The 27,351-nt window shown below is 38.3% G+C and overlaps 1 pseudogene; it reads right to left on the reverse strand.

The window, feature by feature from the left end:
* Nucleotides 1-21,452: 21,452 nt before the first annotated feature.
* On the reverse strand, nt 21,453-26,782 carry LOC137259581 (uncharacterized; annotated as a pseudogene).
* Between the last annotated feature and the right edge of the window lie 569 nt (nt 26,783-27,351).

The following is a 27,351-nucleotide window of genomic DNA, read 5'->3' on the forward strand; positions in this document are numbered from 1 at the left end:
TAAATAATGACAAAAAATGTCATGACAAATACGTACACAGATAATCGATAAAGAGCTTTGAATCCTGTTAGGTTAGAATATGAGCGACCATATTAGAAACACTGGATATTACCTTCTACGCAAACATCTTTCCCAGATCGAGTCTTCAAATATCGTTGACCTAGTTTGCACATACCGGATGGAACCTCGAAAACGGAGAAAGAAGAATCAGGTTATGTTGTCCTCTATACCTCATCTAATAATATAATTTTGAATACATATATGAATGTATGTATGACCCGTATTACCCTTCTAATGATTTGATTAACATTACCAGTACTTCTTTTATCACTCACTCCAAACTGCAAATTGAAAAAAAGAAGTTTGTTCAGGCACTTCAACTTTATTCATGATTTGACTTCATTCAAATAGCCGGATCGATATCAATCTGATAACAGTGAGACCAACCACTCCCTTCCACCGCCTTATAACCCTGGGTAAAATGTGAGTGTTTTACGTCTCGATATATTCAGAAACGAAACCTGCCACTCATAAGATATGACTTTCTGATGACTTCCGCTTTTTGTGCTGTAATGCTTTGCCAGCTCAAACACTCAATTTCAAAAGCTGTCTATAGGATCTTGTAGTTATCACGTGAAAGTCTGGGCATCATCTTTTGTGTGTCGCATGTCCACCAAATTCTGAACATGGGTCGCTTGGTGGGAAATAAACTAAAGACAAAATTATCTCAATAATAGGTTTGATTTTTATCTGTTGAAAACAGCAAATTTATATGACGGTGTGGTAGGTTTCATGATTCGAGTCGCGGGTGCTGGAAAAAAAAAGACTGGCAGGTCGGTCAGAAAATTAGAAGGGTCTGACGGGCAATGAAAAAGAAACAAAAACAAAAAAATAACATACACACAAAATTACAAATGATGCTCAGAAAATTACAAAATACATCAGGAACTACATTTTTGATACATCTGCTTACTGAGTACCCATTTAGGACAAGCCTTTAGAAACTTTTACTTACGTGTGAGTGGCTTTGTGCAAGATTGGCATGTCCTTCCTCCTTCTTGATCGTTGATTTATCTGTTGATAAACGACAGGTTAAAGTGTCAGCATCGTAGTCAAAATTTACACATTGACCATGCTCAGCACATTTAAGCTGACACAGCTTGATACCAATGTTCTTGATAACATAACCGTCCCTATCCGTCTTCCTAGATGTACACTGCTTCGTGCTTCCTGTTGAAATCACAAACAACAGCAAAAGCGTTAATGTCAGGAGTAGTTTCACACGGTCGCTCATATACCTCGGTGCCATGTTCGAGAGCTTTGAAATCACCACCCTTGAGATGATGCACGAGTACCACGAGGTTCAAGAATCACGGTGAATGCAAAGACTATTTTCGCGAATGTCTGGAGGCTACCACCAAGTAGATGATGAACCCAAAGTTATGAACGTATGTGTCTACAGACGACCACCTTATACACAGGGAGCAAACGATTTGAACATCTATCTCTAGAAGCTGCCACCGGGTAGACAGTCAGTACAAGAAGCCTGGCTTGAAGTCTACGGCAAACACAAGAACACAGAAGGCTGCAACGATTGTCATGAATATGCAGAGAGTACGTGTCAGTTGTTCCTCTCAGCCAAAGGGCTTCTCAACACCTGATTGGTCAGATTACACGGAATTGATGTGTTGCACAACTAGATATCAACATAATGACATCATTTGTTTCAGAAGGGTTTCCCAAGAGGAAAAGTAATATGTCAAAGCAGGTCTCATTTTATGACATATTGATATTAATGTTTTGACATAGTCATAAGTTTCCTGCTTCTTTGTACCTTTATTGATAAATAAAACCACAGTCCGTTCCTTGTTCTACCCCAGTCGTAACCAGTATCAGAGAGAACCAAGGGGGCTGATTATACACCAGACTCAGTCGTTGCATGTCATCATCTTCCAGTCTAAAGATCTCTGCGTGCACCGTTATATTATAAACACTACACCCATATGTCATGCTTATTTGACTGAGCTCGATTTAGCTTTGGTCACTAATGTACACTGAGGCAGGATCATTCTCTTATGGAAACAGTTGATATCTTTGTTGGCCGTACCTCAGTCTACTGTGCTTCTAGGAGCATATACAGTTGGGCTAACCTTTCTTACATCACCAGTCTACATGAACATGGTCCTGCTAAGGTGGCGGCTCCTCAGAACATTTAGCTACCCGTATAGTGATAAAGACTACACCAGACACGTATCACTACCTTGAGGTACCCACAATATAAATTTCTGAACTACGAATGCACATGTCCACTAAATAACCCGAAGTGAGACCATTTCTTAGTCTCGTCCCTTTGGCCCAACACTCCAGAGCTACTCCTGCCCCAACACAAGGAGTTATCGACAAGTCAGTTATGTCTTTGACCAACGATTAGCATTACCGTGATCATCTGTCCTTCGGTGAATGAGTGGGTGAGGGTAGGTTTAGGCTGTACTCAGCAATATTTCAGCTATATGGTGTGCGTCCGTAATTAATCAAAATTCACAGTGGTTTCTGTGTCGATGTGTAAATTGACATACATGTTTTCACTGGAAACTGTGTCCGTCTTTAAATATTCATATTGTAGATGTTGTCAAGAACTATTTGAAATCTAAAACACATTTTCTGTAGTCGTCGACAACTAGCTGATCATGTATCCTTCAAGATAGGATCACAATATAGTAACGGTGCATTTCCATACTTCCCGTCCCATTTGGAGAATTAATATGTAATGGGAATTCTTGGTGATCTAAAGTCTGATTTTATATTACACCATCCTCTTTAATTACACAAGTTTGCTTAACCATGCTGTCCACTCATATTTAAATAATGACTCAGAGTCACTACAGAGTATTGTAACAACACACTAAGTTTAATAAAATATAGAATATACCCTTAGATGAGTGAGTGAGTGAGTTAATACTTAACGTCACATCGGCAATATCTCAGCCATATCGTGACTAGAACATTCAACAATGAAAAAGAGCATATATAAATCATAAAAACCCGTCAACGAAGGACAGTAAAACAACTAGAATATCACAACTTCAATTAAAACTAGCATGGAAAGTTAAAACTAATAGCACTATTTAGACAATACAATATAAAAACAGACTATAGATCGCCAACAACAGAAGGTAGATCACCACACTAGGAACCATGGGGACTTACAGTACCTTTGCTACCTGCATGGTCCCTAGTTGGATTTACACCATCCCTTCAGCTGCTGGCGATTGTATGAAAAGTTAGCCGAAATTAAAAGAACATGAATGCTACGATTAAAATCCTGGTAGATTTAAATTTACTGTGAATGTTTGTGGACTTACGTACCCTCTCAGGAGGACAATAATTTTACAATACTTCAACCCCCTTTGAGGGTACAGCCACCAACGATTCAAGTTACTAATTCAAACTACCAATCATTAAAATGCATCTATTTACACAACATAATTTTCAAAATTCTACCAAAAAATCAATTTCTTTTAAAAAACCAATGATTAAATGACAACTAACAGTGCTAAAAAGGTCCTTGATAGTTTTGACATTGAAACAGTTATCCCTTGTGATGGAGAATTCAACACAGTCAAGCAGAATATGCTTGACCGTGACTCTCTCATCACAAGGGATACAAAACGGAGGATCCTCACCTTTTAAAAGGTATGCATGAGTGTATCTTGTATGGCCAATACGACATCGTCGCAAAATGACTTCTTCAAATCTGGACTGACAACCCAAGTATGTATAACCAATGTAAGGTTTTATTTCATGTAGTTTATTTATACCTACTTGGGTGTCCCACTTCTTCTGCATCAGATCACGAGTGTAAGCTCTAATGCTAGCTTTGTAGTCAGAATAAGGAATACGAAGTGGTTGCACAGATTTGTTAAGTGCTGCCTTAGCAGCAAGATCGGCCATTGCGTTACCGGAAATGCCAACGTGGCTGGGTAACCAACAGAAGACGATGTCGTATTGGCCAGTAGCAAGATCATTATATAATTCAATAATTTCTATTAAAAGTGGATGTTTACAAGAGATATTTTTAATAGCCTGAAGGCAAGAAAGAGAGTCGGAATAGATTATATATTGTTTATGTTTATGGCGTCTTTGAATATATTTGAGAGCTGTTAATATGGCGTTAGCCTCAGCGGTAAAAATAGAACTGTTGTCTGGTAATCTAGAAGATATTGTTCTGGATCCAATGACAGTGGCACAAGCTACTGCGCCACCGTCCTTGGACCCATCTGTAAATAAGGATTTATAACTGCTATATTTATGCTTCAATTCATTATATTCTTGTTTATACTGTAATTCATTAGTGTCTGATTTTTTAAATGTGGTCAGTGTTAGGTCCACTTGGGGCCTAACCAACTGCCAAGGAGGAGAAGAGATAAGACGGGAAGGAGCTATATTTTCCAGCTCAATGCCGGCAGCAGCAAGAAATGGTTTAATTCTGTGTCCTAGAGGTGGAACAACAGAAGATTTTTTATTGTATAAATCCTCGTAAAAGGGATTGAAAACACAGTTATAGGCAGGGTTAGATTCATTAGAGTATAATTTAGTAATGTATTGTAAAGCTAACTTAATACGGCGCTGCTCAAGAGATGGTTCATCAGCCTCAACGTAGAGACTGTCAATAGGTGAAGTTCTGAAGGAACCAAGACAAAGTCTTAGACCTTGGTGATGGACAGAATCTAATAGTTTCAGGTTGCTTTTACAGGCTCCACCATATACGATTGAGCCATAATCAAGTTTTGAGCGGATGAGTGATCTATACAAGTGAAGGAGGGTAGTCTGATCCCCTCCCCACTTTGAATTAGAAACAACCTTTAATAAATCGAGTGCCTTCAAGCATTTGGTTTTAAGGGATTTAATATGGGGCAAAAAGGTCAAATGTGAATCAAAAACAAGTCCCAAGAACTTGGCCTCCTTGACAACCTTGATAGGGTTGCCACTTAGAAATAATTCTGGGTCTTTATGAGGTTTATATTTACGGCAGAAATGTATACAATTGGTTTTTGATTTAGAAAATTTGAAGCCATTTTCAAGACACCATTTATCTATTTTGTTCAAACACAGCTGCAGTTGCCGTTCAATAGTATGCATATTTTTCCCTCGACAAGAAATATTAAAATCATCCACAAATAAAGATCCATCAATTGAATCGTTTAAAACTTTTGATAAACTATTTATCTTTATACTAAAAAGTGTGACAGACAAAATACTGCCTTGTGGAACACCCTGATCCTGATTGTAATGATCAGACAGGGTAGAACCCACTCGGACTTGAAATTGTCTGTTATTTAAAAAATTGCCTATGAATTCAGGCAAACGACCTCGCAAACCGAAATCATGTAAATCCCTCAAAATGCCATATTTCCAGGTTGTGTCATATGCCTTCTCGAGATCAAAAAAGATAGACACAGCGTGTTGTTTATTAATCAGCGCGTTTTTAACAAATGATTCTAAACGCACTAAGTGATCGACAGTACTTCTGTTTTTACGGAAACCACATTGGATATCTGTTATGAGGTTATTTGTTTCCAAGTACCAAACAAGTCGATTATTTATCATGCGTTCCATGGTCTTGCAAACACAGCTAGTTAATGAAATCGGACGATAATTAGATGGATCCGTATGATCACGTCCAGGTTTAGGTATTGGTACTACTATGGCTTCACGCCATGAAGAAGGAAATTTCCCGGAAGTCCAAATATCATCAAAAATTGTTAAGAGCGTCTCTAAACAGGATTCTGGTAAGTGCTTCAGGAGTTGATAATGTATGTTATCAGCTCCCGTAGCAGTATCATGAGCTTGTTCAAGAGCAGTATGGAGCTCATGAATAGAAAAAGTTTCATTATAATCTTCGCCATTATCTGAGCTGAAATTAATATTTCTCATTTCTTGTTGTTCTTGATACTGCTGGAATTTAGGTAAATAATTAGAAGAGGAAGAGTGTTTAGCGAGTATTTCGCCCAGTTTATTTGCGATATCTGATTTATCAGTAAGTAACTGATCTCCATGTTTAAGATGATGGACACTAGATTTAGTACCTTTACCTTTAATTTTTTGGACCATGTTCCATACCTTGGACATGGGTGTCCGAGAATTTATTTTAGATACATAATTTTGCCAAGATTGGCGTTTGTTCTGTTTAAAAGTACGCCGTGCTTTAGCATTTAAAATTTTAAATTTATTTAAATTATGTACCATAGGATGGCGACGGAAATATCGTTCAGCCTTTTTCCTTGCCTCCCTAGCTTGCTTGCAGTTGTCATTGAACCATGGTTTGCGTATATGAGGAACAGCAGAGGACTTAGGGATACATTCATCAGCTATTATATTTAATTCTTCAGAGAAACATTTTATGGGATCAGGACTGTCCACGAAAATTGCAGGTTTTAATTTGGTAAGACACAGGGTTTCATATAAAAGCCAGTCAGCTTTTTTGAAATTCCATCGTGATGACGGGGGAACATCAGATGGTGACACAGGTTTCAGAATTGTAGGAAAGTGGCCACTTCCACAGAGGTCATCGTGAACTGACCATGTGAATTCACTCAACATAGTTGAATCTGCAAGAGACAGATCTAGGGATGAATAAGTACCTGTACCAGGATGCAGGTATGTTACTGAATCATCATTAAAGATGCACAGGTCATTATCAGCTATGAAATCCTCAATCATTCTGCCTTTCTGATTTATACTTGAACTTCCCCATAAAGGATTATGTCCATTGAAATCGCCCATGATGATAAAGGGCTTTGGAAGCTGGTCACACAAGTTTTGAAGATCAGGCTTCTGAATATTGGAAGACGGGGGAAGGTACACGGAACAGAGTGTGAAGGTAATGTGTAGTGTGAGACGGACTGCTACAGCTTGCAAGTTAGTGTTAAGAGGAACAGGACTGTGAATGACGTCCCGTCGCACAAGAACAGATGCGCCACCGGTAGCTTTATCGCCCAGTGGTGAAAAAGAATGAAAAGGACTATAACGTCTTATATCACACTTATCTGTATGTTTAAGGTATGTCTCTTGTAAACAAACTGCTGATGGATGTTGATCTTGTGCTAATAACTGGAGTTCATGGAAATTATGCTGAAGTCCTCTGCAGTTCCACTGAATGATATGATTTGAGCTACTCATGGCGGTTCAATGGGAGATCGAGATCGAGATGGAGTTCCTCTCGCCAGGTTAGGCAATGTAGGAGTGGTTTCCATCTGAATAAGTTCAAAGCTGTTATGAACCTCAGTAGGTTTGATGGACGGTGGAACCTCCAAGTGTTGGAGGGACCTGTGTTTCTTCTTTGATTGTTTTTTTAATTTTTCCTGTATGCGCAGTGCACAGAACTGTATCATTGTCCTTTTGAACATTGGATGACGAAGCTTTTGACTGATGGACTTCTGTCTGAGAGGCTGATGTTGATGTTTGTGAATCACTGTGATTAAGAAGATCAGAGTCCTCAAGGGTAAGATGTCCTTTAACCCATGAAATGTCGGTTTGACATGATACTGAAACTTTAGTTGAAGTTGGGGTCGAGACTGCGGCTGAATATGTTCTGACTGAACAGGGAGACTGTGATGACACTAGTTTTTTGGCTTCATTATAGGACACATTGTTAGTACACTTGTATTTAAGATTTTGGGCTTCATGTACGAAACGGGGACATGATTTTGAGGAAGCAAGATGGTCACCACTGCAGTTAGCACACTTCAGAGACTCATTCGTGCACACTGAACTCTCATGAGCTCCACTGCATCGAGAACATGTAACATTGAGATGACAGTTCTTGGCTCCATGACCGAACTTTTGGCAGTTATAACATCGGAGTGGGTTTGGGACATATACGTCCACTCCGATATTGAAGTATCCAGCTTTAACACATGTAGGGAGTTTGGAAAGAGAAAACGTAAAAAGATAAGTGTGGGTCTTAATGATAGAATCATTTTGTTTTCTAGTGAAACGTTTCACAGCCGTGACCCCTTGATGTTTCATTTCAGTGACAATCTCGTCTTCACTCATATCGGAGAGACAACGAGCGCGATCACGGACGATTCCACGACAGGAATTCAGTGTTTTGTGTACAGTAACCACCACTGGAACATTGGCAAATTGTTTGATGGATAAAAGGTTCACAGATTGCTGCTTTCTAGAACATTCAACAAGCAAAGATCCAGAACGGAGGCGAGTAACATTGTTAACCTCACCACAACATCCATTAATAGCCTTAGAAATGGCGAACGGGTTCAATTTTAAGGGGGTATGGTCCGCAGCTTCAATTACAATAAATCGAGCCCATGAATCTACAGTAGAGTTATGGTCATCATCTGAGGAACTTTCATCTGAGTGACGTCTCTTGGAACCAGCGAGTTTTTGAGACATAGTGAAAAGGATTGGTTCGGCACCCCTGCTCCCCACCCGCCATGGAGCGTCAACAAGGACGGTGTCAATAAGCACCGGGTATCCAAGGTGCTGACACCAGGGATACAGGGGTGTTATACTCCGGAGAATATGACTTGAATAGCTGTATTTTGTCAACCAATTTGATGCCAGACTGGTCCGGACCTTGACAAGAAATTGAAGACATACATTATTCAGTGGTCAACATCACCAGATTGGCCCATGAGCCACCGCCTACTGGCATAAGACTCTAGGCAGTATAATATAAACTATAATTTATGCAATAGATGTCAAAAGTGCCAATACCCAATAACAAATACAATGTGCAAAAATAGTCACCATGCACAGGGCTTGGTGTGACCAGCCGATTGATAGAACCGGGCCCGTTCTACCACCCGTCTAGGTGAAGTCAGGGCCAAAGTGGTGTGTTAGGCAATAGGAACACGGTTCCAGGCCCCTATTGCCCTCAACCACCAGGATCCCCTCCTCCACCGACACAGGGCCGCAACCCACGGCCAACAGGTTGGTGGACCAAATATACCCCCGGGTCCACAACGGGGTGTCGGCGAGCTCTTGGCGTTACCCAGCACCCACCACGAGGAGGTGGCTCGCCACGGGTGCCCCCTTAGATGATGCTTCTAGAGCGGAGTGCTACTTCTGTATATACAAATAAATAAAACATTCTTCAAAAAATGAAATTCAAAAATGATATTTACAATTTTGTACACATATGTAAACTCAAAGATGTTGTAGGGTTGCACATTGTTTCTGGAATGTTCTAGAAATCATGCTTGACTGAACGCAACCAAAAATGAATTTGAACGGTTTCATCAACCAGGATCGCCATGATGTGCGTGGATGTCATGAAACACGATTATAAGGCACAATGATGTTTTCAAGTGTGAAACATGAGTACAGCATGTGAATATAAAAGACTCAAATGAATCTCACAAATCCATCCACGATCTTTGCAAGTACTGTACTCGAAAACGGCAAGTCTCAAGGCTGCCGATCAAAATCAGGCATTTGGACGATTGCAAGCTGGCGAATCAAACAGTGAGATGGCAAGGATCTTCAACGTTCAGAGCAATAACTCGAGTTTGGGATTGATTTCGTCAAGCCAATTTGGCAAATGACCAACCAAGATCAGGAAGACCTAGAGTCACCAAACTTGCCCAAGATCGGTACATCCGGGTAACACACCTACGTGACCGCCATCGTACCAACCGGGATACACCACAATAACAATTTGGAACCTGAAGAGTGTCCAATGAGACAATCACGAACCTTCAACCAACCAACCCTCTCCGAAAAGTGGGAATGTGTTCCAAACGTCCAATAGTTGCCCCAAGCCTCACACGACCACATCAATGTCGACGAGTGAAATGGTGTAAGACGGTGCTGCCATGGGACCTGGCCAACTGGAGGGGTATATGTTTTAGCGATGTACCCTGTTATCTCCTTAGACAACGTGATGGTAGAAACCCTATCTACAGACAACGTCATGAACGTTTTGCTCCTAACTGCATCAGACAGGTGAACAGATTCGGTGGTGAAAGTGTTAAGGTGTGGGGGAGATCTCATACACCTGCAGATTGGCACTTGTGCTTGTCCAGGGCAATCTAACGGCCAATCCATACATCGACCAGATTCTCCATCCGCATGCCCTTTACCTTGTGACCGTCAACGACAGCTCTTCCAACAAGACAACGACAGTCTACTACTTGTCCAGAAAAAACAATAACTCTGGCCCTCCAGATCCCCGGATCTAAACCCACGTAACCTACCACAGAATCTTCAACAGTTGTTCCACATGCTGCAGGAGGAATGTGGAAGGATTCCACAACAAAACATCCAACGACGACGAGGTACTGACTTGTGGACAAAAGTAATGGCTGTCATGACTGTTATTCGCATGAAATATGGACAAGATAGTAATGCATTGCTCAAAAAAAGTGTATTTATGTATCTTTGGTCCGCTGATCTACAGCATTTGGGTTTTGCGTTTCTTTTTCTTCAAGTTGTGTTTTAATGTTTTAACATTTTAGGCAACAACTAACTTTAAATATATTAACCATCATTAAAACCTCAGGATTTTGGTGAAATATTGTTCATAGCTATAAGAACCGGGGAGACAATTCTGCGAGAAGGCTCAAACTTATAAACTATATTTTAACAAAAGCGTGATTTAGTGACGTTTATTGTATCTATCTCCTGCCACCTGAAGCTATTTGATGCTTTTGTGATTCCATTCTTAAGATATTTAGCTGAAATGTGAAACTTGAAAATATAAGTATTATAGAATGTGTTCATTTATCAAAAAACAATTTCGGGTAAAGAATTAAATATTTTATTATTGGTAGCTTTGATTAGTAACTAAGATTGTTAGTGGCTGTACCCTCAAAGTGTCCACCTGAAATGTTACGTAAGTCCTGAAACATTCAAAGTAAATTTAAACTAACTAGGATTTTTGTTAAGGTACTATTTTTGCTATTGTAATTTTGAGTAAAATTCTTACAATCGTCAGCTGCTGAAGGGATGGTGTAAATCCACTTAGGGTTCATGCATGTAGCAAAGGCACTGTAAGTCCCCATGGTCCCTAGTGTGGTATTCTACCTTCAGTTGTTGCCTTTTAATATATTAAGTTGTCCCTTCTAGCTAAAATGTTTTACATTTGTTTACTAGTTATACATGTATATCTATGATATTCTAGTCATTTTACTGTCCTTTGTCGACAATTTTTTTAAAAATATGCATACATCCCACTTAAATGTTAAATGTTCTCGTCACTATATACCTGAGATATTGCCGATGTGACGTTAAATATTAACTCACTCACTTGGTGGAAACGGTATGCTTTTTTTACTTCAGTCATATCCTCAAGGTTATCTGATGTATGGCTTTATGTCATAGGAATATATATATTCCTGTAATGCATTTGTAATTATCTGGCGATCTTTTAGAGACATTAACTATGACATAATGCCATACATTAGATATGAATGATATCTTAGTTCAGTTGTGATAATTGCAAAAAGCTTAAGGTATGGATCGATTTGTACAGATGTAGCACTTTGATTTAGTGGTATCATCTTAGGGTAGATTCTATAAATCACTTAAATTTACCAGTGATTGTGATGTTACTATACCCTGACCCTGGGACAACAAATGGACTAACTATGTGTAGACAGCATGGCTCATCATGTATTCACTGAGTCTGTCTTGTGTTAAGTTGTCTTTTGGGAGAGAACCTGTGATACAGGTGCATTGTCGTTGAGTGTTGTATAAAACTAAACTCAGTCCAGGTGATGATGAATGTAATATTGATGAATGCATTTTGCAACTTGAATTTCACAGAATACAACATCCCTCTCAGTGCCAGTTCTGTGTGATCAGACACACGTTTGAAGTAAGCCCAGGTCAAAGTTAAAGCAGTAATGACCATTTGCTCTTTGAGGAAAAAGTTCACAAATTACTCTTGTTTTTTTACTGTACATGTGTAATCAGGCCGGCAAGGTAGCCTGGTGGATAGAGTGTTTCACGATGGTGTATTCAAAAGTCATAAAATACAATGTAATATAAAACTAGACTGTAGATCACCAGGAATTCTCAATGAGTATTAATCCTCCAAATGGGACGGTAAGTATGGAAATGGACCATTGCTAAAATGTGATCCTATCTTCAAGGACACATGATCAGTCAGCTGTCAACGACTACACAAGATGCGTTGTAGATTTCAGATAGTTCTTGACAACATCTACAATATGAATATTTAAGGAACAAATCGTCAAAAACCGTTTCCAAGGAACACAATTATGTCAATTTACACATCAACACAGAAAACAAACTGTGAGTTTTGATTAATTACGGACGCACACCATATAACTGACATACTGCTGAGTACAGCGTGGTAATCTGTTTCTGTGTATTATATTTCAAAACGTTATTGACAACATCTACAATTTGAATATTTAAAGAGGAACACAGTTATGTCAGTTGACACAACAGGTCAGAAAATGATGTGAATTTTCTAACGATGTATTGTATTTTTCCAAAGAGCGCATTAAATGCAAACGTGGTCTAATGATTCATACGCATTAACCTCACATGAATATGATTCCCAGTTCCATACATACCGATTGCAGTTGCCGAGTAACAGCTGGGTTCTTCAATACCGGAGCACTTTGAAAAAGTTTTTTTTCGAATTTTAGAACTTCTGCAAACAAAAAAAATCTAATTTAGGTTAAGGCCCGTTCTCACGGTGCGACTTGTAGTAATAACTTGTAGTATGCAGTATGTAGGTTTGAAAATGGTACCAAAAAGAGTCCACACGAGTTGGGATCTCTCGCAAAATGGAGTCCTCAAGTGATGAGGAGGCGCTGGTGTTGATTGTCGTACATTTGGTAAATGAAAAGAAAAAGAGGAAAAGAAAACCCAAATCCATCTGGGTTAGGCAATGAATACTACGCAGGCCTACCGCACGTGCACATCGTTCCCTTTTTCGGGAACTGGAGCAAGAAGACCCTCTCACACTTAGGGATTTTCTGAGAATGGATTCGAAACGTTTCCAGTTTTGGTACGTTTTCTTATGTCTTAGTTGAAAAAAAAATAATAATATGTTCAAAGAGCTTTGTTGTGAATAGCGTGTGATATATTTTATTATGATACTTTTAAGGAATTTATTGCGAGCGTTAGTTGTTAAGGGAGATGATCTACCTGTCTACCTACCTATCTGCTATTTTCAGTGTTGAAGTGTCATAAAATATCTATCATTTTCAGGTAATAATGATGATAGTATGATTATGGTTACGAATGCAAACACAGCTTCACGTATCTTTAGCATTAAACCTATGCCTTTTTGACTGTTGTTCACATATGATATAAGCAAAATCTTTGTCACCAGGTGGCACTTACAAGTAACTAGAGTACTTCTATCACATGCCAAGAAATACAATCTGCCAGTTAATTCATGAAGTCTACCGGACCATTTACGAAGCACTCCACTTCACCATGTGAAGCTAACACTAATATTAATAATAAAGCAGTATTTGTGGCATGTATATTTGTTGTTTACATCATTAGTGGGTTTAAAGGATAAACACTTTTAAGGCATCATGACATCATTTCCCACCATCACTATCAACCATCATTTGAATCTACTTCATGAGCATACCACTGCCTAATGAAAATTACATATATTAAGTCACTGGTGAAATCCTTTGTGGCTGTGTACATTCCAGTCGTATCCAATTGGTAATGAAGTTATTTTGAGTTCATTAAGCAGTTAATTAAACTATTACTCAGGTAACTTTTCAAACAAGACAGTAAATATTTCTGTTTGGTCAAAAGAACAATTTCTATGAGAAATATTACTTCAGCATTGAATGTTGTTATAAAAAGATGTTTAAGTGGTAAATCACTGGTAATCAGACACATGCATTATGTCAGTAAGCCAGGAAATGTAAAGAGAGAATTAATGGATATATTCTTAATTATGTATGGGATTTTGTACAAAGAATGTTCAACTAATGCATTTCTTGGTAATGACATATGCCATCGTTTACAGTAGTTTGAATGATGCAATCAGTCATACACAAAGAATTTCACATAACATTTCAGTAAATCTTTGCTTTTAGATGATGAAATACTAAGTCAGTAGTTTGTGCTTGGAACTATTCATGGTTCATTTTCACACTGATATTCGAAGATGAATGACTGAATCTTCAGTTTGAGTTATTGGCGTTTTCTTTCATCGGGAATCTTGTTTATCGCTAATCTTACTTGCTTGCCAAATAGAATGTCAAAATCTGATTCTGTTTCCTGTTTGTCCTTCTTTCTTTCATTGATCTGAGTTAAAGTCTCTACCATCAGTCTGTTCACATCCACATTGTCTATGATTTGTCTCCACTCCTTGTAAGGGTGGCATAGGTGACGTTGAACACAACTCATTGTTCTCAGTGGCTGACTGAAACATAACATAAATTCAAACGAAAAAACAAAAATAATTATCTACATCAGTGTTGCACAAGACACTTATGCATCATATTTCATATTTCCCAATAATGTTTCAGGTACCAATTTCAGAAGAAGAATTGCTTAAAATTCAAGAAGAATTTATATCCAAATGGAACGTACCAAACAGTTTTGGAGCCCTTGATGGGAAACATATTGCCATCAAGGCACCAAACAAGAGTTGCTCTGTATTCTCGAATTACAAAAAGCTCTTCAGCATCATCCTTCTGGCAATAGTGGATGCTAACTGTAGGTACATCTATGTTGATGTAGCGGCAAATGGGAGAGCAGGTGGTGCGGTAGTATTCTGACTTATCCGAGACATTAAAAAATAATTCACTTCATATCCCCAGAACCAAGTTATCTCCCCGGAAGACAAGAGCTGGTGCTCAGTGTCGTTGTTGGGTAAGATGCATTTATGTTGAAACCTTACCCCATGAAAGATTTATCTTTTCAGAAAAGGATCTTTAATTATCGCCTATCTTGGGCCATTAGAGTGCTGGAAAATGCATTTGGTATTCTCACAAACATGGATAACAAACATATGGATAACTTGAATATATATCATTTTACCATTATTGGTAGATCGGAGGTACTGCATTAAAGTGTAATGCTCTCAGTAGTCAAGGTCTCTTGCTCGGGAATGTTCTTTTCAGCCAGATTCTGCTGGAAAATAAATGATATTGTATCTATTCTCAATCAAAGTGCAATAAACAGTATTTCATGACAGGAATTGCAGTAAACAATGAATCTGTCAAGAAGAATGCCAGTATTGCCTCATTACTTCATAGCCATACCATAAAGGGAAGGTTTCACCATTTGTGAAAATCATGGCAATCATAAATCTCATTACAAACAATACTAGTTCTTGCTGGTATGTTCTCAGTGTCTTTGTTGATTAAAAAAAAAACATACAATATTGGATCATATCAAGGTATGTCCAAAGCCATACATACACTTGTTCAAATATGTGGTACTTATGATGTACAAATCCTGAAATTCTTGAAACTAAAGCTATTTACCATATTGCTCACTGATAGTCTCTTGTGTACGTGTCCTCTGAGCTGTGAATCCAAGATATGAAAGAAATCCCACTGGGAAACATACAGGTCAGATGGTGCAGTCCCACTCCTCTGAGAGTTATTAACCTCCTTCAGCTCCCTTCCATAGTATGTCCTTAACTTTGCGACTTTAGCAAATACTTGATCAGCTGAGAAAAAGATATATTAATTCTATGAACATGAGAACTAAACCAGATAAGCGTCAAAACTATTTGTTTGTATTTATGGCATGTACTTACTGGGTAAATAACCTTCATATAAATTGAGTAACAGTCATAATACAGATCCCAGGTTACCTTAGTTTAGTGATAAATGAAGGCGACTAATGATATCTGAAATACACTCATGTCTTACATTCTGTTCCTTTTGTGCTTTGTAATTTTTATACATGAATCTTTTTCTGGATCCAAAATAAAAATAAAAACAAAACAGTACAGAAATGACTGAAATAGCATCTAACCTCAGTTAGGCTATATAATAGAACCTAGAGGGTAGATGATACCGAAATGTTATGATACGCTACGGACAAAGAGATATCTGAACGATATATCTTCTGATATTCGCCATACATATCACAGAGTCCTGGGCACATCTATGGATCAAAGATGTGTCCATAAAATTAGAAATGAAAGTATATCATTTCTGTCCTTACATCAGAGTTAGTTTGCTGAAGGTATGAGCCAAAAGGCTAAGACTGAAGCTCACCTGATTTTTGTTTCGTTACAATTACAGAAAAAGTTTCATGATGATGTATGCTAAATATGAGAGTCAGCGAATGTTGAATATAGCTTGTCGTGGCGAAATGTAATTATGTAGTTTGATGCACAAGTACATGAGATGCATACTCTGTAACAGGCCTCAATTGTGCATTGCTAGGTATCTCTTCATTGTCATCAATTTACACTTTTTTGGCTGTCTGTAGTTAATTGTAAATTCTAAACTTATCCAATCTCACAAGTGAGTTTCCTGCATGACTTGCCAAGCTACTCAGATGTGGCTCTACAAACGAGAATGATGGTTCAAACTGGCCACAAGGGTGGTGTTGCATGTAAAGGGAGCAGCATGAACTGATAGGACGAATGGATAAAAAAACTTAACACTGTTCCACTCAGTGTCCAAGAGAAAGAAACGCATATCGTGGGATGTGATAAGCATGTAAATGTACAATTTATAATTTCTGTCTTCAGAAAATTTACACATTTTGGACATCTTTTTCCATAAATTTTGGATTTTCAAAGACCCTACATCTGCCTACTGTTATGAAAAAAATACATTATACATTTCAATATCAAAGCATACTTTGGGAAGGATCTCATTGTTGTCATTTTTTCAGAATATGTGCAAGTCGTAAAACAAAGAAAATGTTAAAGTAATAACTTAAGGCAATTTCCAAAATTAAAAAAATAAAACATTTTGGTTTATTTGGTTAAAACACTGAATATTCAATTAAAATATTTTGATATGATATAGAAGTATAAAGTTCATTCTGAAGGTGAGATGGACAAAGGCTAGTAACAAGTTCTCATTTTCATTGGCAAACTGAGCATAATTCTTCAGCATGCCAAACTTCTTTTACAACATTGCTGTAGTCAAAGATTTGAACAACTCTATTCATTCTATTGAGATCAAAATACATGTAAGGAGTTGTCTAGGTGACTTGTGACACTGGGATGTCTGTCATTAAGCTTCACCTGCGCAAATCATGGTCGTCATGGCAACACACACACACACATCCCTATATCATGTTCTTCAAGACCATTTTGATAGGCATTAAATGCATCACTGATATGTTGGCGGTGGATGAAATTCCTAGAAATCCCACGAGCTGATAAATGACAAATGTTGCCGGCTGTGGTAACATGTAACCAGCCCTGTATTAAAATAGAAAACATATATAATGTTAAAATAATATAAGGAATGACTTACTTATATAGATATTCACTTGAACGTGTTAAAGCCGATTTAAAAAGTACCTTGGTGGTCACTTTTGATTCATGTAGTGTCACTGATATCTGAATCAGAACAGCAAGACAGAGTCATCAATGTCCCTCGCAACGCCCTTCATGAATATGTCTACAAGTAATGACTATGCCAAATATTTGGGTGTGTATATAGGAAAGCGAAAGGAGAGCAATGAAAGGTTTCAAAAGTTCTCCTCCTTAAAGGGGCCCAACCAGCAATTTCAGTCCAATGTGAAACTTGTTGCCATGAAAAAGCCGAAATAGTTTAATCAGAATTCTGAAATTACCAAAAGGCACCACTATACCAGTCTATGTGCCACGTTTGGTGATGAAATAGTGAATGGATAAATGTGCACGCACGGAGTATATTTTAATACCACCCGGGAAAGAATGTTACCCCCAAAGTCAGTCAAAGTCAAACTTGTTGCCAAAAGTTTTATTCAAAATTTCATAACTATCAAAAGGCAGATCCATCTATGTGCCTAGTTTGAAGAAGACACAGTGAACGGTTTTACCGGTCTGCTCCGGAAAATGGCCACCAATTCAGTCAAATTCAAACTTGTTGCCATGGAAACACCCAAAATATAACTGTTATGCAGGATTTCAAAACTACCAAAAGGCACCAGCACTCCATTAGACCAATCTAAGTTTCTATCTATGTGACCAGTTTGGAGAAGAAATAGTGACCAGGTTTAGAGGTCTGCTCTGGAAAACTACACTACTACCGAATTCAAAGTCAAACTTCTTGCCATGGAAACGCCAAAAATGCAGAATTCTAACACTATCAAAAGGCACCAGTAGACAACCAAATATATCTGTGAGTCAAGTTTGGTGTAGAATAAGGGCAGATTGACAAATACAAAATAAATGGGTAGACTGATCTGTGAAAGTTACGATTTGATTGATCATGAACTATACATGCAGGCCCCGATTTCTCAAAAGAAGCTTAGTTTTTACTGAAATCTCAAACTGAGTTTGAGTTTTTTACTCAACTGATAAATTTCCGTTTCTCGAAACAATCTCAACTCAAAGTCAACTGAGTTTTAATTTGAGATCTCGCCGAATAATTTTGTCAACGTTGTAAGCGGTTTGAAGTGTCCGTAACTTCCGTTTCTAATGACAACACCATCGTCTGCTACCAACTCGATTGTCCTGAAGCCATGAATGCGTCCAAGGTTGAGGGTAAGCGGCGACCAAATTGGTCAGAGGAGGAAAAAACCTATTTAGTAGAAAGAAGTAAATAAACGACTGGATCGTTTATCATCCAAATTCAAGGGGTGTGGCTCCGTCAAAGGGACAAAGGTACAGGAGCAAGCGTGGATGGAGATGGCAGAAGCTCTCAACATGCAAGTTGAATATGAAATATTTCAGAATCTTGTCTTTGAGTTACTATTGCCTATAATTAGAACTTGAAGGTACATTCTGTCACGTAAAAGTTGAAATAAGTCTTCTGGTACCTACATCATTCATCTAAAAAAAACAGACTTAGAAATTTCAGCTGGTCAGATGCCGATCGCTTACTCACAACCGAGTCCGAGTTTCGATCACCCACAACACGTACGTTTTCAATATTGTTATCGTTCACGGATATAAACATACTTATAAATGTCAACCTGACTAATAATTTTTTTGCATAAAATATGCACGGTGAAGTCACAAGAATAACGCGTTTTTCACTGTGCTTGACATTAAAATGATCGATGTGGTTTATCGCTTTAGTAAGCATGACGGTATATGAACTTGAATTACAGACCTGAGAACGTGTCAGTACATCTAGTCAAAAGTTTCCAATATGTAATCATGGAATCATCTTGATAATATATTATGAATGAAATTCATAAAATTTGGGGGGCAAATATATGCAGTCATTACAGTTCTCTGATCAATATTTATCTATTTACATTTGACCATCCTGAAACCATGTCAATTTATGTGTATACTGAATATGATTTACACAATCATATATTAAAACAAATCAAATGTAAATGATAACTTTTCAATATTATTTCAAATCCTATTTTTATTCATCTGTACCATTACGTCAGCTGAGAATATTTAACAAAATGTCTTTTGGACTGTGTCACTATTCGAACTAGAAAATATATTGCAGTGTAAGTACAGTATGTGACCAGAGATAATAGAACAGATGGTAACTTGTACACATTAAATGTCTGCCAATAATTTAAACATACGTGAAAATTCGTCATAACATAATGTTATTGTTGCAGGAAATCCAATTTGGTAAAAAGAACTGTGGAGGAGGTGATGAAGCAATATGCCAAAATAAAGCAAAGAGGTATGACAAAATATTCAGTGCACAATCATAATTTCCAAACATGAAAGTGATTTATTTAGAAGTAACTGTTAATGGAAGACATACCATCAATTCCTTTTAAAAGTGTATCAGTCTCAAGTGTAGACTGAAGTCCCAAGCACAATGCAAGTACAAATATTAATACATGTCATATACGAGCAATGAAGGAAGTGAGTGACAATGGAATGGTCTTCAAGAATTATATTAATGATATTGTTATGAAAAGTGATACATGGTAGGTAATTGTAGTTTGAAAATCCTACTGTGATTTGGTTTTATGTCTTTGGCAATTCATAGCTGGTAACTGTAAATGTAACATAGTCATAAATGCAAATATGACTGTTTTGTGGGGTTATTACATTATATGAGATATACATCAATATATTGTATTATTCACAGCGAAAGACAAAGCAGACGCGATACGCCGGCCCAAGACAGGTGGTGGACCGAAGCCCTCATCACCCTCTCGATCGGAGGCTTATGGTGATGGAGGAGTTGTCCGACAGGCCTACGCTACAAGGCCAGGCAGATGGGTTTGACTCAGAAGGTACAACCAATTGCATTTGATGACAGTTTGTCCTTGTACCTTTAATTACCACAGTTGAAGGCTGATGAATATGTTTTGAAGTCAAAACTCAGTAGTTGAGATAAAAATGTTATGAGGTCTATAAATAACTTGCCTTAAGTTAAGGCAGATTACCCACTTGTTGAGTAGTATATGTTTCAGATTTCCTTAGTGTGATCAGCTCCATGGCAGTGGAGAGATGTCTACCTAATGGTGAAGCCCACCTAGCCATCAATGAGGAATGTGGCCTCACCAGTACTTCCATCCCCAGTGAGTATAACCAATGTAACACATCCGTGCACAATATGCCCTCTACTAAATGTTATGGAAAGTAAGGTATTTTCCAAAGGGACTAGTTCAATCTTCAAAATCTTAACATTTTTTGTATCTCTCTTTAAGTTCAAAGTCTAAACAGATCAATATGCTCTGCATGATTATTGATTGAGGATGAAATGTCAAAATGTGTCTCAGATAAATAGGCACAATTACATCTACAGTATTTTAAACAATGAACCTGATAATCATCAGAATAAATATTTGTTCCAGATTGCGACTTGCCTGTCAATGTCATCATTGACAATCAGGGTATCCTCCACGTACCCTAAACAACTACAAAAGGGAGTAAACCAAGCAAACGAAAGCTTCAAGATGAAGTGTCTGTTCTACGAGCGTAAAGGGACAAATACATTGCAGAATGTGAAAAGTTGAAACAAGAAGCAAATTATTTCAAAATGAAGGCTGAGGTGGAAGAGCTAGAAAACAAAGATTACAATTGGAAATTATGAAGCTGAAATGTGAAAATGAGTATTGACTTGTGATGTACATACCATCAAAATATCTTATTTGTACATAAGATGATTAAGACAGTGACAGTTTGTTTGTTCTTTACATTATAAGGTAGAAGCTGTCACAACCGGCATCTGTCGGATCCAGCAAGTTCTTAACACGGGCATAGAAGCTCAACCCCACCCATTTTAACATTTATCACCAGCTCTACAATAATTGCACATTGCCTAATTCAGAATATTCTTCAGTCCCAACGAGTGCCTGCTTAGACAGATTCTACTGCATAAGAAGTCATCACCTGAAAATATTTTGTAAACTTTTCAGGTGAAGTATGCCTGGCAAAGATAATTTCTAACATTTGTTCCAGTCAATTCATCAGCAACTTGGACTGTGAATGTATCATCATTACAATCATCGTAATCAGCATTAAATACATCTTGTCTGTCAATGCCAATATTATGTAATATTACACTAGTTACAATCACATCACATGCACGCTTGGGTGACACGCGCAAACCACTATACAGACAAGAAAATCTTAAGCTTAAGAATTCCGAATTCAATAACAACTCTGGTTTTCGTTTGACTTCTGTTGAATTTCTCTTGAGCCCTGTTTGCTGGAGATAGATGCGGTGTCACCAGGTATGACTTGCACGGGTAGCCTGAGTCCCCAAGAAGTAAACTCTTGTATGTACCTGAAATATTATGCCAAATTGCAAGTCTCAAGTATTCTTTGCTTAATACTGGTATACGATGTCATTTGGATGAATTTAAAGGCAGGAGAATTATTGTACAATGAACTGGACCGGAGTTTGGGTATGGTGTTTTACTATAGCTGGTTTATCACATCATCTATGTATCATATATAATCAAATATGACTTCATCAGTATTACTATTAGTAATATTATGTACCTACTGTTGTATTGTGTGAGTAGGTGGATTATTATGTAAATAATCCAATGACATGTCAGGTAATGTCGCATGTAGTGCCTATTTTATGGACATTGATGAAATCAGAAACATTTTGTGTGTGTGTGTGTGTGTGTGTGTTTCTATTGTACATATATATATTGCTTGGTATTGTGATATATATGACTTTTGTACCTTATCAAGTTTGGTTTGTATGACTGCAGTCTGTAACATATGCTTACATGTATGCATATATTAAGTATTTATTGTTTCTGAAAATGTAAACGTAATTTTATGTTTACTTACAGTTGGATAGTTGCTGTTTTACAACAGTCATTTGTATATATTATTTTTAAGGGTTTATTCACAAGATCCACTTTGAGGAATCATCAAATCCCAGACAATAAATCTATAAACTCTTCACAACTAATTGTCATTACCAAACCTTAACGAGCTATCATTGTTACACTAGTAATTTCACACTGACAAAAACTTGGAAGTATTAAATTTATTCTCATTGCTCTTAATACTGGAGGTGTTATGATATGTTAGTTATTATTCTTACATACCATTTTCGTATGCAAGACTGATTTTACTGTCACGGAAAATTCGACTGTCATGTATGCTCCCAGGCCATTTGGCCACACAGTTTGTAACTCTGAACTGTGCATCACAGATCATCTGCCACAAGAAAAAAAAGATAATTATTTGCAGAGGAAATTTAACATTTGTGTTGATTGTGAACTCAATATTATGTGGTCACAGTTTACTGCATCTTTATAGATTAATTTTAATAAACAAAATCAACTGTAACATATTTTTTCATTTACTATGGTGCAAACAATTACAATGCAATAATCATAAATTTCTTTGAAACGAATTCATTGCTTTTTATTTTATGACATGAAGTTCCATAAATATGAACAATCTGATGTATTAAATATATCTTTAATTATCAGAATTTCAATACATTAACCCACCTGAACATTGAGTGAATGGAACCCCTTTCTGTTCACGTAGTCACCTTCATCTTTACTGGGGGCTGTTATCCTTATGAAAGTCCCATCAACACATCCCAATGCGTTTGGAAATCCTAAAAATGTGTAAAGAATTGTCTAAATGTAACACTGAAGAGATAACGATACCATAAGCAACATCTTTGTAATGTTGATACATTCAGAGTTGATTATTCCGCTTCGCTGTTCAACATTTCGGCACCGCATTTAGATTGATCTCCCTTTTCATAACATCCGGTAACGATTCTGTACCGTGGTTTTGTTGTGATATTTACTGGCTGAGAAAACTAAAGATTCTTACCTGCAATCTTGTAAAACATGGATTTCATGTGTCTGTTTCCGCGGGCATCTTAATGAATCGCTGTACCAGCGGAACAAAAGCTCCGCAAAAAGTCCCTGATTCACCGATAAACAGACGATGCGGAAATGCTACTGTAAAGGCGCTCCTCCATGCACGCAGCGCGTGACCGCGTTTTTTGTGTGCCTCTCCCCGGGCAGCGCGTCACAGCGTCAATTTATCCCTACCTAACTAATATTAGTTTTTGTTGACTTGATTTCATGGAGAAAATGAACCAAAAGAAGAAAGCTTTCATGCTTATGTATGTCTACTGGCAATGGAAACACCGACAGAGAAAGCACACGACATGGATGCACAATATCCTGTTAAGCAGACGACAGTATGGAGAGTATTATCGTCTGGTAAAGGAGCTGGAATTGGATGCTGGCCGTTTTTTCCAATACTTTAGAATGTCTAAGGACCAGTTTGAAGAATTGCTAGCACTCATTGGACCCAACATTACCAGACGTGCATGCAGCTTGCAACGAATGATTCCTGCTAAAGAAAGACTTGCAGTCACACTCAGGTCAGCATGTTTATTTCAAACTTTTAGTACACAACAAACATAAGTAACAAATAGGAACTACCTCGTCCAAAAATAAAATCTTCCTTCTTTAGAAATGAAATGAACATATTATACTTTTACAGAAGTTTCTGAAAATCGTAATACAGTTCAACTTTCTCGAAAAATCACAGATTTTGGTAAACCTGTGATGAATCAGTATAATCCCAATCTTGATTCATGGAATTCATGTGAAATGGTGCATAGGTTTGATTTTGAAATCCCATACGTGTAGTTTGGATGCTCAGGTGCATGTCGGGGAAACACTCAGCCTTGTACAAAATCTCATGCATTAATAACTTTACTTCCGCCTTCTTTCGTGGTGGGAGTCTCTTCAGAGCAGGGACTTGTGATTTCAGGAAGAGTTCGTCTTCATCCAAATCCTGCTTCTCAGCATCTTCCTTTTGGAGATAATTTAACATAGCCCTTCCAACAGGATCATCAACTTGGTTCCTAGACCGTTTAGTAGGCTTTGGTAAGTCTTTTGGCGGAATAGGACGCGAAGTGAAGGAAGTTGATGGTGCTGGGTTGGACTGGCTATCTGTAGATACATCCATAGTACCGTCAGTGCTGGTGTTGCCTGCATCCAATGATTGGTCACCTTGCTGTTGATCATCAGCATCATCATCTGATATGGCAAGGTTACTGGATGTCCTACAAACAATTCAAAACAAAATTATTATTATCAGCAAATAAACAGATCAAATTGCTAAACATTCCATTTCAACACAAAAGCATGAAAAAGGAGATACTCACTCTGCTTCCTGTACGAATCTGGCCAGAAAAGACATGATGTTAGCATATTTCCATGGTTTCTTGGACTTAGCACCCTGGCCACTTTTGGTCTTCTGTTCCCGTTTCATACGGACGTACCTGTCACGTAGCGACTTCCATCTTGACTTACACTCAGCAGCTGAAATATAAACAATTTCATTGAAAATGGTATTCTCTTAGTACACTTAGTGTTTAGTTAATAGATATATGCAGATTTAGGAGAGCAACAATTCCAGCACCACAGTTCTTAAATATAGTATACTTAAAGATATTCGTTTTGTAATTGCAGGCATTTGGCAACAGGTGATTCAATCAGAACGATAGCCTTCAGTTACCGTTTGGGAGAGAAGACAGTACAGGTCATCATTCCTGAGGTTTGTGATGCTATCTGGAATCTAGGAGGACCAATTTACCTCCCAGCACCACGCACAGAAAACGATTGGTTAGAGGTCGCAAATGGTTTCAAAACATGGAATTTTCCCAATTGCCTGGGAGCCATTGATGGCAAGCATATCTTGATTGAAGCACCACCAAACTCTGGTTCCAGATACTTCAACTATAAGGGAACATTTTCTATTGTTCTTTTGGCGCTCGTGGATGCAAACTACCGATTCCTCGTTGTTGATGTAGGGGCCTATGGTCGCAACAGTGATGGTGGTATCTTTGCATTCTCAGCACTTGGAAGAGCTCTTGAAGAAGAGAAACTGAACATACCAAAAGATTCAGCTCTACCTGGAGACACAGATCACGGCCCCATGCCTTACGTCTTTGTTGCAGACGAAGCGTTCCCGTTGAAAAGACACATTATGAGGTCATATCCAGGAAAAGATTTACCCGAGACCAAGCGCATTTTCAACTATCGCCTTTCTCGAGCCAGAAGAGTAGTAGAAAATGCATTCGGCATTCTTGCCAACAGATGGCGCATTTTCCACAGAAAGAGCAACAAGAAGGTTGAAAGTGTTAAAAAGATAACACTGGCATCATGTGTCCTGCATAATTTTGTGCTGAAAGAAACAACCCAACCACTACCTCAGGATAACCAAACACAGGGCAGTACAAGAGCGCTAGTAGATGTTGGTGGAATTGGTAATCACCCAGGAACAGATGCCATGAATATCTGTGACAAATATTGCAGTTATTTCTGTTCATCTTCTGGAGAAATACCCTGGCAATATACCATCGTTCGAAGAGGTTGAACGTAAAAGAGCACTGAAGTGCATTTTATGGGTGCTTCATAATATTCGAGTGACATTGACATTTTTGAAAGGTAACCTGAATATTAAAATTCTAGATTTCTAAAGTATGTTCACAAGTGACAAAGTATGTTCACAACTCCAAACAATGTTCATGAGTTTGATATTGTCAATAAAAAGTGAAAACCATATTTACCTGTTGTCTCGCATGCTTGGCTGATTGCCGTCCATGCATTGTTTGCCATTTCTGTGTCTTTATAATGTCTGCTGTCAATATCATAGAGGCAGGGATGTTTCTGCACCTCAGTGATCAACAATTCTTCATTTATCTGTGATTTGGGCATCGTGAATTTGAAATATTGTCCAAAATAGCAAAATGTTCTTGCAACCACGTGTATTTTCAAAATGGTCGGAAGTCGGGGATTCCCCTACGCGTCGGCGCGTCAAGCAGCAAAAATCGCTTTTTTCGCGATTCAAAAATTTTGACGCCGACGCGCTGCCTGTGTGGAGTGACAGTAACTTAAATCAATGAAGGAGATTTTTTTTGTTGTGACGCGCTGCGTGCATGGAGGAGCGCCTTAAGTATCGGCTATCAGGGAACGAAACCCACCGGTCGCCAGAAACCGGAGGGAGACGAGCACTTGCGTCAGAGGAGGCAGGGGGCAGCTCCAAGCTGTCCCTCTCCTCAGCTGGCCAACTTTCAACGACACTATGAAGAGGATAGTGTCAGGCCTAAAAACGATAACGCGCAAACACCGATTCCTCCGACATGGTTTCCAGAGGGTTGCTGCGGTCGATCAACCCTATCTCGACCCTAGCTTTGTTTCTGCGACGGCGTTGTCTCCTCCTGTGCGCCATTTTGATCTCAAATAATGACTTACGAGGGGATGTCAATAAGTTTTGAGCCTTGCATAGAAAAACACAAACATATTGGTGTGAAATGCCTGTGGTCTCCTCCAACTCGTGGAGTGTGATTCGACGATTTTCTAGCACAAGTCTAAGCACTCTGTCAATGTTTTCCTGACTAGTGTTTGTTGTTGGGCGACCTGGACGGGAGTCATCTTCAAGACTCTACCATGCTTAACTTCATTGACCCATCGTTTGATGGTAGCAGATGAAGGGGAAGACTTCCCATAAACTGCTGAAAGCCTTTCTTCAATGTTCTTCGCCGAGTTTCCATCAAGAACTAAAAACTTAATTACTGCTCTATACTCATTTTCATTAATTTTCACTTTCGTGAGGGGGGTCTCTTTCTGTCAGTGTGAGATGTTCAAGAACTTCTGAGAGGAGGATACCATAACTTATATATCACATCAGCTACACCCCAAGGTTTAATGTCGTACCATAGGCTGTGACACCTGGGTATGAAAAATACTCAAGGCTCAAAACTTATTGACATCCCCTTGTAAGTTACCCGTGAGTTTTTA

This window comes from Haliotis asinina, chromosome 13 (assembly GCF_037392515.1).
Source record: "Haliotis asinina isolate JCU_RB_2024 chromosome 13, JCU_Hal_asi_v2, whole genome shotgun sequence".
Classification (NCBI taxonomy): domain Eukaryota; kingdom Metazoa; phylum Mollusca; class Gastropoda; order Lepetellida; family Haliotidae; genus Haliotis; species Haliotis asinina.